This window comes from Schistocerca cancellata, chromosome 2 (assembly GCF_023864275.1).
Source record: "Schistocerca cancellata isolate TAMUIC-IGC-003103 chromosome 2, iqSchCanc2.1, whole genome shotgun sequence".
In the NCBI taxonomy this organism is placed as follows: Eukaryota; Metazoa; Arthropoda; class Insecta; order Orthoptera; family Acrididae; genus Schistocerca; species Schistocerca cancellata.
This window is the reverse complement of record NC_064627.1, coordinates 283,809,372-283,825,059: the sequence shown is the minus strand read 5'-3', so window position 1 is coordinate 283,825,059 and position 15,688 is coordinate 283,809,372. Positions and strand designations below refer to the sequence as shown.

Genomic DNA, 15,688 nt, shown 5'->3' with positions numbered 1-15,688 from the left:
AAGAAACATATGGCCCCAATGTGCCAATATCGATCATTTTTGAGAGGTGTATATGGAGCCTGAAGATGCCATAATGGATTTCCGAAACTGGTAGCGGAAAAAAAATAAAAGAACTTCTCAATTTGCACGGCTGTTCCGCGATTTTTTTTTATTAAAGACAGTATGGTGTCAGGCTTTCTGATCGTGACGGGGGGAGTGTTCTTCCTTCCTACTGTTTCTACTTTACGTAATATGTTGCCGAAATACTTATTTTGTGCTTCACGAGACGAAATGGCTCCTCAACATAAAACAGCAGGAAGTGATGTCACAAAACCCATAGAGCGCCACGTCAACATTAGCCAACTCGTCCCGTGTGCTGGACTTGTAGTATTTCGCAGTGTTGATTCTTTGTGTAGGCGCATCCAGCCAGAAGTTTGTTTTCTGCACCAACCTCTCAATCTGTACGAAATTCGCTACTAGTGTTTTTGGTCAAGTAAAGGAAACGGAAGCACAGTTCCAAAACCAGTAATAAAGTTCTCCCGATGAAACGTAATCTCGTATTTTCTTCACTACGCGACAGTGCAGCAGTTACCTTGCGGATGTCAAGGATGGCGGCATCGACGTGCGCGCATTCTTCCGCTGCGTGGATCTTTGGTGACGTAGAAACTGCGAGGCTTTCGCGGCGGCGCGGCGCGACCTTCCACGAAGACGGCGCGCGGCTGCCGGCTATGGAGGTCGCGCCGCTAGGCGGGGAAAGTTGCCGGCCTGGCCGCGGCCTGCATCTGTCACCGCGGCGTGAAAACGAAAAAAATCGCTACCTGTAGCTCACGAGCCCCGTCCGCTTCAGTGCTCACCAAACTTGACGCAAGACTGGTCTCACTGTTGTCTGCAAGTTTGTGCGAGTAGCGAGAAATTTCGCGCTGCCACGACCTGTACTCTATCTACTCTGTACGGCGAGAGAGGCGCTCTGGAAGCTGGCTGCGCAGTTGCCAGTTTTCGACACGATCATTCCAGAAAACTTCACCCTTTAAATGTCCTAAAGATAGAACTCATAATAACTGAGGGCAGAGGATTTTGGGGGCCACAAAACTCAACAGTATCCGGTAATCGAAAATATGGCGTCTAGCATTCAAGTCATGTACGGAAACATGCATCGCATTTTTACTCGCCTGGGAGCTGTTTAACAAATGGAATAAATATTGTCTACGCATCCATATTAAATGCTAAACCTTCGTTATTGAAAACTTGATGTGTCAGCGTAGCTTTGATATTAGAGTTATATTAATACCTTCAGCTGCTAAAAGGCGTTGATATATATATATATCAGCGGCGACAGGTGAAAATTTGTGCCCCGACCGGGACTCGAACCCGGGATCTCCTGCTTACATGGCAGACGCTCTATCCATCTGAGCCACCGAGGGCACAGAGTACAGTGCGACTGCAGGGATTTATCCCTTACACGCTCCCCTTGAGACCCACATTCTCACCTTGTATGTCGACATACTACATTCTTAGTGTTCCAACCCAACACACTCATTACTCGTCCCGTAAGAGTTTCGGGAATATGTGTGCATCCGCACAGAACAAGGAGGTCATGGCCGGTGAGGCCAGAACTGTTTACTTATGTGGATATGGCGTCTGTTCTTTCGGACATGTCCGAAAGAACAGAAACCATATCCATATAAGTATACAGCTTTGATATTGTGGTTTGGAAGCACGGTTACGAAACGTGAAATCTGTGGGCATTCAGAAAAATAATAACGATGAGTGTTGCGGAAATCGTATTTCTTTGTCGTTATTTCATTTGGACGGCCAACAAGCGAGGAAGGCAGCTGTAAAATTTTGCAGCTCTCCAATCAAAACGGGGTTTTATAAAAAAGCAGATAATTTAAAAACATTAAAACGAGAGGAAATATTTACATGAGTTTAAATTTATGAAAAGCACTTGTTGTCTTTTAAAACGCTGCTGATGAAACAGAGTTGATGGATGAGAGGATTAAGGGCGCTCGGGAGAGGGCTCTCTTGCGCTCTTATTAAATTTCACGGAAAAGAGCGTTGTTAACAAAGTAAAAAATTGACTTTTTCCATTGACATTTGTAAAACATACATACATATATATATATATATATATATATATATATATATATATATATATATATATATATATATATATATATATATATATATATATATACATCAAGTCACACATTTACACCAGTGGGATAGCCTATACCAAGTCAAGTATTAAAATCTATTTTGTAATACGAAGAACGGTCGATAAACTGGATGTCTCAAAAATTACAGAAGAAATGTGAAACTAAGAAAGAAATTGGTAAGACAGCTGTTGCTCTTGCAGTTATTGTACTTATCTTCAGCCTGGTTTGAGGCAGTTCCTTGCTACACTATCCTGTGGAAGCCTCTTCACCTTTACATAGTTACTGCAACTTTCGTCCTTCTGAATCTCCTTAATATATTCATCTTTTGTTCTCCCTCTACAATTTTTACCCATCACACTTCCCTCCAACATTAAATTGGTTTTCCTCTGATGTCTCCGAATGTGTCTTATCAACCGATCGCCTCTCCTAGCCAAGTTCAGCCACAAATTTCTTGTCTCCCCAACTCTACTGAATGCCCACATTAATTACGCGATATATCCATCTAATCTTCACCATTCTTCTGTAACACCATAATGCGAAAGATTCTATTCTCTTCTTGTCTAAACTGTTTATAGCCCATGTTTCAATCCCATACAATGCTGCCCTCCATACAAATACCTTCATAACAGATTTCCTAGCACTTAATATATATATTCGATGTTATTAAATTTCTCGTTTTCAGAAACGCATTTCTTGCCCGTACCAGTCTACAAGAAGTAGAAGAGAAATTTGTTAACATCGGATATAGATTTAAGAGTTGGAAGTCTTTCCTGAAAGTATTTGTACGGATTGTAGGACAACTACGGCGCGATAAATTAAAAACTGTAAACTAGGATTTAAGGCTGGAGTCTTCCGATACGACAAATTGTAAAAAGTCTACCGCACTACCCTGGTTATTATATCGAATAGAGGACTGCCCTGGAATAAAAAAAAGCACTTGCGTCAATTATCTACGCTCGTAAGTATTTTATTGCGTAATTTAATGCAGCTCATGTCTAAGATCGGAATGTAGCCAAGTGTAATATCTAGCACCCTCATAGTCTTTGCATTTATATTCATTGTCTGTCTATGGCAAAACTGAGTGAATCTACATACTGTAGTCTGCTACCATAGCACAGTGGTCAGTATGTCCGGTTGCCATTCGAAGGACTCCGGTTCTGTTCTCGATACTGCAGTGGATAATTCCTTGGAGGACTCAAGGTGTGTGTGGGTGTAAGCTTAAGGTGGCTGCAGTGTACATTGTCAGAATAAATTTGCCGTGGATACCAAGATGCAACGTAAGTACCCTAAACCCTATCGGCCGTTACGCTTCATACACATTTCATTAACTTCTCCCGAAATGTCCGTTATTTTTGCCGGCATCAAGGGCGTAGCGCCTACTGCACATGAGCCAGAAAATAACGTTCATGTATTACCAACATCTGATGATGTGTCAGCAGTGTCTCAAGAACTAATTACTGGTCCAATAAATCGTATCGAATTATAAAGGCTTCTGGTTGTATATGATACCTACTCAATCCGTGAAAAATATTACACCCTTAAAATGTGGGACCTGAATTTCGAAAAGTAGAAAGGACCAACACTTGGGAGTCAGAACAAAAAAGAAAAATGGCTCAAATGGCTCTGAGCACTATGGGACTTAACATCTCAGGTCATCAGTCCCCTAGAACTTAGAACTACTTAAACCTAACTAACCTAAGGACATCACACACATCCATGCCCGAGGCAGGATTCGAACCTGCGACCGTAGCGGTCGCGCGGTTCCAGCCTGAAGCGCCTAAAACCGCTCGGCCACACCGGCCCGCAATAAAAAGAAACACCAGAAGATTCGAGTTATACGTAGCGTCGATGAGGATGTTATCAGAGAATGAGAAGTGCGTTAGAGAAAGACACGAAAGCAAATTAGCCGTTTAATTTGAAAAAAAGAAACCATCCTAATACTTATCTGTAAGACCATCTTTATACGAGATGATTGTGGGACGTTGGCTGTTCAATGGAAAATGGAAAATCCGACCTTCTTCAACAGCCTAATTTTCCAGTTTTATTTTACCTGTGCTACCAGTTTCAACGTTACATTACGCCTTCTTCAGGCCTCTGCGTAAACATACGAATGGTTGGTTGGTTGGTTGGTTGGTTGGGGGAGGTGACCAAACAGCGTGACCATTGGTCTCATCGGATTAGGAAAGGATGGGGAAGGAAATCGGCCGTGCCCTTTCAAAGGAACCATCCCGGCATTTGCCTGAAGCAATTTAGGGAAACCACGGAAAACCTAAATCAGGATGGCCGGACGCGGGTTTGAATCATCGTCCTCCTGAATTCGAGTCCACTGCGCCACCTCGCTCGGTAAGATTACCATGATAACAGTGTAAAATACGTAACAAAAGGGGCGGTGTAATTGTTTTATAAGAAATCAAATTATATATAGTGGTAATGTGTAGTACACATACAACAAAAGCAAACTCTACTGGGAGTGACATCAAAGTTAAAAATAAATTAAGGAATAAAATGAGAGAAGAGTTGCACACTGTACGAATATAAATTAGGGAATAAAATAAATATGCCATATATTTGTTCTATGTTTACTACACATTAGCACTGTATGTAATTTGATTTCTTAAAAATAATGTACACCAACCTTTTTGTTATGTATTTTACACTGTTATCAATTTCTTTACACAAGGGCCTAAAGATGGCGTAATGAAACTGGTAACACGAATAAAATACAACTGCTAATTTAGACAGCTGAAAGTGTTCTGATTTGACATTTCATCCCAACATTTGTCTTAAACGATTTGGGGAACCCACAGAAAACATTTGTATGGCCGGACGGGTTCTGTTAGTATACTGCTTGGGACGGCGACGGGGCAGGTGTCTTGATATGCAGCGGTGTGCTTGATATGGTAGGTCCAGTGGAAGAAAAACACAGATTCTGTGTAGGTGCAAGCAGGAAGCGCGCCACCAGCTCGTATAGGTCAACGCGCGGCGTGCTAGCTTGCGAGACAGCGAGGTGAACCAGACCTGTATCGAATCAGCGCGGCGGGTCAATGACCGTTGGTCAGGTACACGGGCTACTCAGAGTAAGGCTTCTGGCAGTTTTAGACAATGCTTGGCTGATCCCACTGTACACGCTAGAAAATACACTAGAAGAACAGTTACAGTACGATACGACTGAGTTCACACAACTGAGTTTTTCCTGAGGAAAACTGTGACGACATAAACGGCATTCGACCTGTAAGTAAATTTCGTGAGAAACACGGGGGCCCGTTTGACGGTATAAACGCTAAGAAAGAATCAGTAGGGTGAGGCCAGCCCATGGTAAGGAAATTAAAGGAGAAAGTGAAAAGGGGAGATGACAGCACGATGCGTAGGAAAATAACAAGGGGAAAGTTACATCTGATAGGAAGATTAAATTGCCTGGTTGTGGAAGCTTACTGAAGTTGCAGTTGGAGTGGATACGAATAGCAGTTATGCAGGAACGGGGGAATGCTAACACGCTGGTGTCGCATTAATCGAAACTGTGTAAGTTGATCTCTTGAGATGTAACGGATGTACGAAGATGTTTGATATATAAGAGAAAGGAATTTCTTGTGCTGGCGAAGAAGAAGATAAGCGAATGAAAACAACAGGCTAGAGTGACTGGCAGACCAGGATTTGAAGGGAACTGGAGCAATGTGGAGCGACGTCCACATGACAGTAATAATGGGGTAAGGAGGCTTTGTTGATGTTTAGGATGGGAGACGAACGCAAACACTGCGTTCAGTCGGAAATTATTTCGGTAATATACTAAAAACAGTCTCATAAACTGACATACGGCCGGAAGAGCAATGTTCTGACCACATGCCCCTCCATATAGGCATCCAGTGATGCCTATGGGCTAAGGATGACACGGCGGCCGGTCGGTACCGTTGGACCTCAATGGCCCGTCCGAGCGGACTTAAAATAATACAAAATTAAAGCTCTTCTGGGCAAATTAAAACTTCAATTAGATGAACAAATTGGAGAGTATCAAACTGGACTTTCGAGTAAGATCTTGTCCATAGCATATTCAAAACTTGAAACAAATAATTAGATATATGAAAATATCAAAGTGAAAGGTATGGCAATATTTGTTGATTTTAAAAAGGCTTATGAATTGATACAAAGAGACACTCTTCTCAAAACATAAGGAAAATTCAGCAGATAGGAAAACTCTCGAAACAACTAAACGAACTCTTACAAACACAGTATCTGAAGTCCCTTCTAAACTGTATAAGGAGTTGGACAAGGAGAGTGCTTGTCACCACTATTAATCAACAGAGTGCTAGAAAAAGTTATAGGAGACTGGAAAATAAAGGAAGAAAAACAAAAGAGTTAACAACTGAATAAAAGTGGATGGTTCGAAAGAAGCAATAAATCGTTTGGCCTTTGCAGACAGGAGACAGCTGAACACGAAGGTCTACAAATATATTTTGAAAAGACATAATGCATGTCCACTGAAAATAACTCACGAAATATTTTAAAAACAAAGTATGGTAACACCAAGAAAACAGATATCTGGGTGAAAATATACAGATAAAAGTGAAAAGGAAGCAATCAAAGCTGAATTGAAAAACTGGAAAGAGCATAAAAGAAAATGAAAAATCTATGCAACAAAAAACGTTTTTTTACAGATGTGAAATTAAGGCATTAAAATAGAGCTGTAAAACTGGAACTCCTCTATGGATATGAAACACTACTTTTATCTGCATGAAAAAAATCAGACGATTTGGAAAAGAAAGAAGTCAGAATCTTGCGAAAAATATCAGGTCTAATCAAGGAGAAAGATGGCAATTGGGGTTTGATACTAAACAACGAAATATCTTCATTCTGCCCTAAAATAACAGATGAGACCACGACGTCTAGAGAGAATGAAGAAAGCCAGATTAACAAAGAAGATCTACAAATTTTTACAAAACAGGAAAACAGAGAGAGAAGAGGGGTGAGAACCAGACAAGAACTTATAAGATATGCAGATTGAATAGGAGCCCCTAGACCCTACTCAACAGAGACCATCAATACTCCGCAAGCCACCTGTTGATGTGTGGCGGAGGTTACTTCTGGAATCATTACGTGATTCCTCCCCCCCTCCTCCCTCCCTTCCCTGCTGCATTCGCGAATTTCGCGTGAAAAGAATAGTTGTCTATAAGCCTCCGTATTAGTTGTAATTTCTCGAATTATCTCGTTGTGGTCATTTCGCGTGACGTATGTCGGAGGAAGTAGTACGTTGTACGACTCTTCCCTGAATGTACTCTATCGAAATTTCAATAGCCTCTCCGTGATGCACAACGGCTCTCCTGCATTGTCTGTCACTGAAGGCTGTTGGGCATCTCAGTAGTGCTCTCACATGGATTAAGATGTCCTGACGAAACGCGCCGCTTTTTGTTGTATATTCTCTACCTCTTCTATCAGTCTCACCTGGTAAGAACTAAAAGTCAAGCAGTTTGGAAATTTAAACATTTTCAGAAAGATGTAACAAAGAGAAAAAAAATTGTTATTTGCGAGGAAAAGAGCTCTCTCAGAGAAAATGAAAGAGTTTTGGAGAAGGATGAAATAAAACAGAAGTAAATAGCTATCTTAACGTGATCCTCATTTGGCCTGAACCGAAAGAACGAAAAACTGTTAAGACTAAAACTGTAACGAGCCACAGATTTAGAATAAATAATTTATCCCACCGCGGCTTGTTTCAGCCCTGGTCTCATCGCCAGACGGCAGTGAGGACACGCCGAGCAAATTTCACATTTTTGTTCTACAGTGTAAGAGAGTATGGTGATTTTGCACTTTACACAAGCTTTACCGTTATATGCAACATGTATACACTGTGTTTTACTTACTAGAGGGAAACTTTTAAGATAGGAGGAGGAGTGGGAGATTAGTACGTAACTGCCTGTCGACAAGGAGGTCTTTAGAGACGGAGCACAAGCTCGGATTAGGGAAGGATGGGTAAGGAAATCGGCCTTGTTCTTTCAAAGGAGGCTATTTAGGGAATCACGCAAAACTTAAATCAGGATGGTCGGGTGTGGGTTTGAATCGTATTCCTTCCGACTACGAGTCCAGTATGCTAACCACTACGCCACATCCCTTGGTAACTTTTAAGCTGCACACTGTTGCAAATAAATTTGCAACAACGTGGTGGCACTAAACAAACGCCAATTGGCATGAAACATGCTTAGCTATTCAAATGATTAACATTGTAAAGCAACCGCACACAGCAGGTAGGAGAAACGCTATTTACGTTCTGCATACAAGGCAAGATTATGCAATGTGTTACTCATTCAGATATCGCATTTGAATATTGGTTGGTTGTGAAAAGATAGTGTTACAGCTCATGTTAAGAAGGTAGGAGTCTATCAGTACGTGTCGGAATTCGACAGCGGCAGCATCGTGGCTTATCTAGACTGCGGTATAGTTCCGCGATATTGCTGCTCGCGTTGGTCGAGATCCCACGACCGTTAAGCGAATATGGAGCGAAAAGATTCAGGAGTACAATCAACGCTATTCAGGATCTCAACGGGCCAGCGAGACTAGCGCCTGACAGGCCAAACACACTGTTTGCTCGGCCCAGCAGGATCATACCGCCGCACAGTGGGTCAGAATCCCAAAAAGCTGGTCAAAATATAAGTAGTTGTTCAATTTGTACCAAACTTAGTATGTAAGGGTTTACGGAGTTTCTGATTAAGAATATGATATCAAAAAGTGAAAAAAACAAAATGGCGGACCCAAGATGGCAGGCTCTATGTACACTACTATCATTTTTTACGTATAAAAGTAATTTTTAGGGAATTATCGAGGTTACTGATGATGACAGAGGTCAAAAAATTTAAAAATGGTGGCTCCAAGATGGCGGTAAAAATCTATGTCTTTTTATTTATTTGTATTTATATATTTTTATTCATATAAAAGTCAGTATTTAGGGGTTGTTGTAGTTAATGCTTAAAAAAAACCAAAAAAGTGGAAAACTCGAAGAAAGGACCAAATATAGGTTACAAGATGGTGTAAAATATTACAAAAAATTATTTCATTTTAATTACAATTATTTATTTTGTAAATTTTTTATAACTTAATTTACAAGTTTTCATTTTCTTATTCTTTTTCATCTTCTGCTTCAACTGAATCGTCATCATCCTCCAACACTGTTTCCTCATTATCTGCATCTGCATCTGAATCTTCATAGTCTTCCGCCACAGGAACTAAGAGGGCAACGGCTTCTGGCGACAAACTCTTCAGTTTCTTCGGCGAAGATTTGCGTAAGGAAGAAACGTAGGGTCTGTCGTTGCCAACAATCTCCTGAACACGTCTTCCATAGTCTTAACTCTTGAAAACTTTCGAGAAAAACTCAGGCGATATTGCTTTATCAACTTATTGGTTGATTCCTGAGCATCCTCCGATAGTTGACCGATGGGTAAAATGGCCGAAGAAATAATGTCTGGACCGTGAATCAACAATCTATGGACTGCTGTTGGCATGTTGTACCAGGGGTATTCTTTCACGTAGTGCCTGGCAGTTGCGAAGGCGTATGCTCGAAACTTTTCAACGTCGATCTGACGTCCGCTCGAAATCGTCTGCAAAATTATATGGAAACGGTGGATTAGTTCTTCGGAAACTCCAGTCATCAGCGCTGATGTTGGAGTGTTTTAAAAAAAAACGTCGAGCGGTGTTTTCCGTCATTCGTACTTGTTTCGGCATGTCAATTACAATTCCAAGCTGCTCTTTGAAAGCTTTTTGAATGTTGGCTTTCAGTATTGCTTTTTCCTCTTTATCTTCTGCTTTACGTGCCTGCCACTTTTTTGTTTTCATTTGGTATGCCAAATGAATACAACATTCAAAACATCGAATCCAGGCGTGAAGAGTTGATAGTCCGTACTGCAGATAATCGGCGGTAACTTGTTTTTTCAAAACATCGTTAATGCTATTAAATTGGGCAGAGAGAGCACCGTTGCGCAGATTTCGTGTTGGTGATGGCATTGCATACTTTACCATCTACCATGGTCTGCTTAAATTGTATTGAATGGAAATGTCTTTCCCATGAATAACTGTTTCGAATGACTGGAGTTGTTCGATCTGTTTGTCGTAATACGCTTTCTCATTTAAAGACGTTTGCTATGTTTCCTTTGTAAATTCTAACTTTAGTGGTCTGCAAAAGAGGGTTGAAGGCGGCTTCGGATTAATCCATAAGATCTTTTCTTCTTTAGTTTCTTCATTTACACCTGCAAGATTCAGTGGAACAAGCGAAGTGAAAAATAAAGTTGCATCTGAAATACTCGAATCTGAAAACTTCATTTTATACATGCATTGCCCGGAGGTTCCGTCAAAGCCCCACTTACAAATAAGGCCCATATTAGACATTTCCGAATCATTCATATGTAAAATATCGTCTCGTTTCAGCAGTAGAACACGTTGAACAGTGTGGTCTAACAAAGCTTGCAAACGTACCTCAGCTTTTGATTCGGTAAAAGTGAGGGTTACGTCTGGAGGGCAGCAAGCTTTTCTTGCTACCAAAACAGCTGAATACGGTGGATATAGTGTGTTTAAGCCTTTTCCTTTAGCCCCATTTCTCAAATGCTGGTAAGATTCTTTCGACAATTTCAAGTCGAAAAGGAGTGCTAGACCTTCATTTGCATCATATGAGGATGGCGATGATGTTGAAAATCGCAAGCCTGCCTTGTATTTTTTCACCTTGGATGGACTTGAGAGTGTGACGTCTTTCACAATCTTCGCAGCATCTGGGTGCCCCGAAGATCGAAGACTCATTTGCGCAGCGAACGATAATTCGACAGGACTGAACTTCGTACGAATCTCCTCAGTTCTCCTTCTTTTAGACCTATCAGATAATGTTTCAAATTTTGTGGCAGGTCGGCTTGTTGATTTAGTCACACTTGCAGGTTTCGAATCAATCGGAATATATACTATTGTATTTAACCAGGTTTCGTTCTTCTTGAAAAAATATCCTTGTCGCCGAGTTGCTTCCTTATACTTGCTTCTTAACTTTGTTAACAAACTCGAAATAGTAGGCCTCATATCATAGGGAATTTTAATTGTATGGCCACTTTTTTCTGTCAACGACCTTTCCAAATGTTCTATGACCCCTTCCAAATCATTTGACAAATACTCTTTTGTTATTAGAAAAATATCTTTCCTCGAAAATCCGATTCTGGAATACGCTAGATCAGATGAAACTGAAATTTAAAAAAAATCTGTGTTACACTTTTCGTCATTTTTCTAATTATTTTATTCTTTACAATGCTTCTACGTGTCGATTGTAATTTAAATTGTACAAATAAAACTCATAATTAATTGATTCTACTGTAATTTTTGAAGATTTCTGAACAATGACATTTTGCAAGTGTCGCTTAAAACGTGGCTCAAAGCCAGAGTCGCAACTAGTCGCAGGATTTGAAGCTTAATTTACAAAGGTAATAATATGTACTTGCGTACACAGCGCAAAAGAAAGCGGAATGTCGTGGAATTCGTAACTTATCTCTATTTTTTAAGCGAATTTTACGATTTTGTCATTCATTTCCCTGTAGTACGTTAATTGAAATGTAAACGTGCATAATTGATGATTTAATAGTGATACAAGTGTTTTTTCACTAGTACATACCTCCTGGAATACATTCCATATTGAAAGTATTGGTTTCACTTGCACAAAACATAAATAACTTCCTTCAACAACACGACTGTTTTTGTAGCCTGGCCAGCTGCGCGCACGTTAACAATGAACTGCCGCATTTGACCTGAGATATTACCGAACAAATGAACATCTGGTCATCCGCACAGCCGGCATTCAGTTGTCCCAGCATTGCTGCTGCCAACCTGATAGTCCAAAATCCCCATCTTTAAACTTTTTTTTTCCTTTTTGGCCACGTTTTCAAGATTCTGGCCCACTGTGCGCCGTCAGTAATTGGCCAATCTGCAGCAATACAAGTATCCACGCGGACAGTGCGACGAAGTCTACAGCGCCACGGACCGCTAGCACGGCGACGATTCTCGCAGCTAGACTTGATGCGGCAGCAGAGGCACGGACAGCGGTGCGTCTAACAACATTGTAAACGGGACACCTCATCGTCCTTCAGATGTGTACCGGTCCTGCGTACAGCATCAGTGCGCAGATTTCGAGGAAAATGAACGTTGTCACACTTGATGGTTTGTAGTGCCATTGAGTTCACTGGACGATCACCTGTGGTTTGCATAATCAGTAATTTGGGCAGCAGTTACTATTTTTCTGACGATTTAAGGCCGATGGCTGTGCACTATCTTCGAGGTTGCTACGATGTTAACTCAACGGGGTAACGCAAACTCGCGTGACGCCCATACTGTCTTGATCTACCTCGACGCAAAGATACGAGTGGCGTTCAGTAAGTAAGGCAACAATTGCCTACAAAACCCTAATTTTCAACATAATCTCCGTTCAATGCGACGGCCTTTGCCATCTCACTGGGGAGCTCCTGTAATCCTGCATAGAATCACTCTACTGGTCGACGTCGGAGCCATTGTCTTGCTGCATCAGTAACCTCGCCATCATCCACCAGCTGCTTGCCGCAGAGTGCATCCTTCATTGGGCCAATCTCGTTGCTCTTTATGGTTTTCTGTTATCCTAGGGGGGCACACATCTTTGAGTACCCCAACGTTTTTGAACGAGTATGTCAGCACTACCAACAGAGACGACCAACTGAGCGGTGACTGCCGGCCGCGGTGGCCGTGCGGTTCTAGGCGCTCCAGTCCGGAGCCGCGCTGCTGCTACGGTCGCAGGTTCGAATCCTGCCTCGGGCATGGGTGTGTGGGATGTCCTTAGGTTACTTAGGTTTAAGTAGTTCTAAGTTCTAGGGGATTGATGACCACAGCAGTTGAGTCCCATAGCGCTCAGAGCCATTTGAACCATTTTTTGAGCGGTGACTTGTTTGATTGATATCAGTCAATCACCTCGAATGAGAGTGCACGCACATTATAACATTTCCGAAGTCACAGTTGTATGCACGCCGTCACGATGATTACACACGCCTCGCCCAAAATCTCCTTACACATTCTCCTATGAATATCTGCGGTTTTCCGCCAAAAGAAATTTAGTGATAGCTCTCTGCTTGGAAAGCACCTCCGTTACAGACGCCATTTCGAAGAATACATATAGCGCCGCCATCTGTCGGAACTTCATGAAACTATCGGGGCTGCAGCGGGAAGATTCTACTATGTCCCACAGCAAATTCCACATTTTTCTAAACAGAAAGTGTTCCAGAGAAACAAAGCGTTTCATTACTTATTGAAAGACCCTCGTACTTTTGCGCTGTCGTTCGTTTTCCAGATCTGTCAGCCACTGTAAGTTGTTTATCGGCTCATGAACCTGCTATCGATAGACGTCTTCGCTCTAGTGTATCTTTGCACGTTGTCGAGTACTATCGCGTTACGCCCCCCCCCCCCCCCCCCCACCCCCCTATGAACCATGGACCTTGCCGTTGGTGGGGAGGCTTGCGTGCCTCAGCGATACAGATAGCCGTACCGTAGGTACAACCACAACGGAGGGGTATCTGTTGAGAGGCCAGCTTTTTCAGTAGTTGCAAGGGCAACAGTCTGGATGATTGACTGATCTGGCCTTGTAACAATAACCAAAACGGCCTTGCTGTGCTGGTACTGCGAACGGCTGAAAGCAAGGGGAAACTACGGCCGTAATTTTTTCCCGAGGGCATGCAGCTCTACTGTATGATTAAATGATGATGGCGTCCTCTTGGGTAAAATATTCCGGAGGTAAAATAGTCCCCCATTCGGATCTCCGGGCGGGGACTACTCAAGAGGACGTCGTTATCAGGAGAAAGAAAACTGGCGTTCTACGGATCGGAGCGTGGAATGTCAGATCCTTTAATCGGGCAGGTAGGTTAGAAAATTTAAAAAGGGAAATGGATAGGTTAAAGTTAGATATAGTGGGAATTAGTGAAGTTCGGTGGCAGGAGGAACAAGACTTTTGGTCAGGTGAATACAGGATTACAAATACAAAATCAAATAGAGGTAATGCAGGAGTAGGTTTAATAATGAATAAAAATAGGCGTGCGGGTAAGCTACTACAAACAGCATAGTGAACGCATTATTGTGGCTAAGATAGATACGAAGCCCACACCTACTACAGTAGTACAAGTATATATGCCAACTAGCTCTGTAGATGACGAAGAAATTGAAGAAATGTATGATAAAATAAAAGAAATTATTCATATAGTGAAGGGAGACGAAAATTTAATAGTCATGGGTGACTGGAATTCGAGTGTAGGAAAAGGGAGAGAAGGAAACGTAGTAGGTGAATATGGATTGGGGCTAAGAAATGAAAGAGGAAGCCGCCTGGTATAATTTTGCACAGAGCACAACTTAATCATAGCTAACACTTGGTTTAAGAATCATGATAGGAGGTTGTATACATGGAAGAACCCTGGAGATACTAAAAGGTATCAGATAGATTATATAATGGTAAGACAGAGATTTAGGAACCAGGTTTTAAATTCTAAGACATTTCCAGGGGCAGATGTAGACTCTGACCACAATCTATTGGTTATGACCTATAGATTAAAACTGAAGAAACTGCAAAAAGGTAGGAATTTAAGGAGATGGGACCTGGATAAAATGAACGAACCAGAGGTTGTACAGAGTTTCAGGGAGAGCATAAGGGAACAATTGACACGAATGGGGGAAAGAAATACAGTAGAAGAAGAATGGGTAGCTTTGAGGGATGAAGTAGTGAAGGCAGCAGAGGATCAAGTAGGTAAAAAGACGAGGGCTAGTAGAAATCCTTGGGTAAGAGAAGAAACATTGAATTTAATTGATGAAAGGAGAAAATATAAAAATGCAGTAAATGAAGCAGGCAAAAAGGAATACAAACGTCTCAAAAATGAGATCGACAGGAAGTGCAAAATGGCTGAGCAGGGATGGCTAGAGGACAAATGTAAGGATGTAGAGGCTTATCTCACTAGGGGTAAGATAGATACAGCCTACAGGAAAATTAAAGAGACCTTTGGAGATAAGAGAACCACTTGTATGAACATCAAGAGCTCAGATGGAAACCCAGTTCTAAGCAAAGAAGGGAAATCAGAAAGGTGGAAGGAGTATATAGCGGGTCTATACAAGGGCGATGTACTTGAGGACAATATTATGGAAATGGAAGAGGATGTAGATGAAGATGAAATGGGAGATACGATACTGCGTGAAGAGTTTGACAGAGCACTGAAAGACCTAAGTCGAAACAAGGCCCCCGGAGTAGACAACATTCCATTGAAACTACTGACGGCCTTGGGAGAGCCAGTCCTGACAAAACTAACATCTGGTGAGCAAGATGTATGAAACAGGCGAAATACCCTCAGACTTCAAGAAGAATATAATAATTCCAATCCCAAAGAAAGCAGGTGTTGACAGATGTGAAAATTACGTTTCTAGCATCTGTAGACTTAGAGAAAGCTTTTGACAATGTTGACTGGAATACTCTCTTTCAAATTCTAAAGGTGGCAGGGGTAAAATACAGGGAGCGAAAGGCTATTTACAATTTGTACAGAAACCAGATGGCAGTTATA

General features: G+C 41.7%; 1 long non-coding RNA gene and 1 other non-coding gene across 2 annotated transcripts in view; both read right to left on the bottom strand.

Moving 5' to 3' along the window:
- The window catches only part of LOC126161625 (uncharacterized), a 1,324,793-nt gene that overhangs the window by 433,182 nt on the left and 875,923 nt on the right, over positions 1-15,688 (bottom strand). The gene's annotated exons all lie outside the window — the stretch shown is intronic.
- Positions 1,327-1,401, bottom strand: Trnat-ugu (transfer RNA threonine (anticodon UGU)). Its single transcript has one exon. It is a non-coding gene; the product is annotated as a tRNA-Thr (tRNA).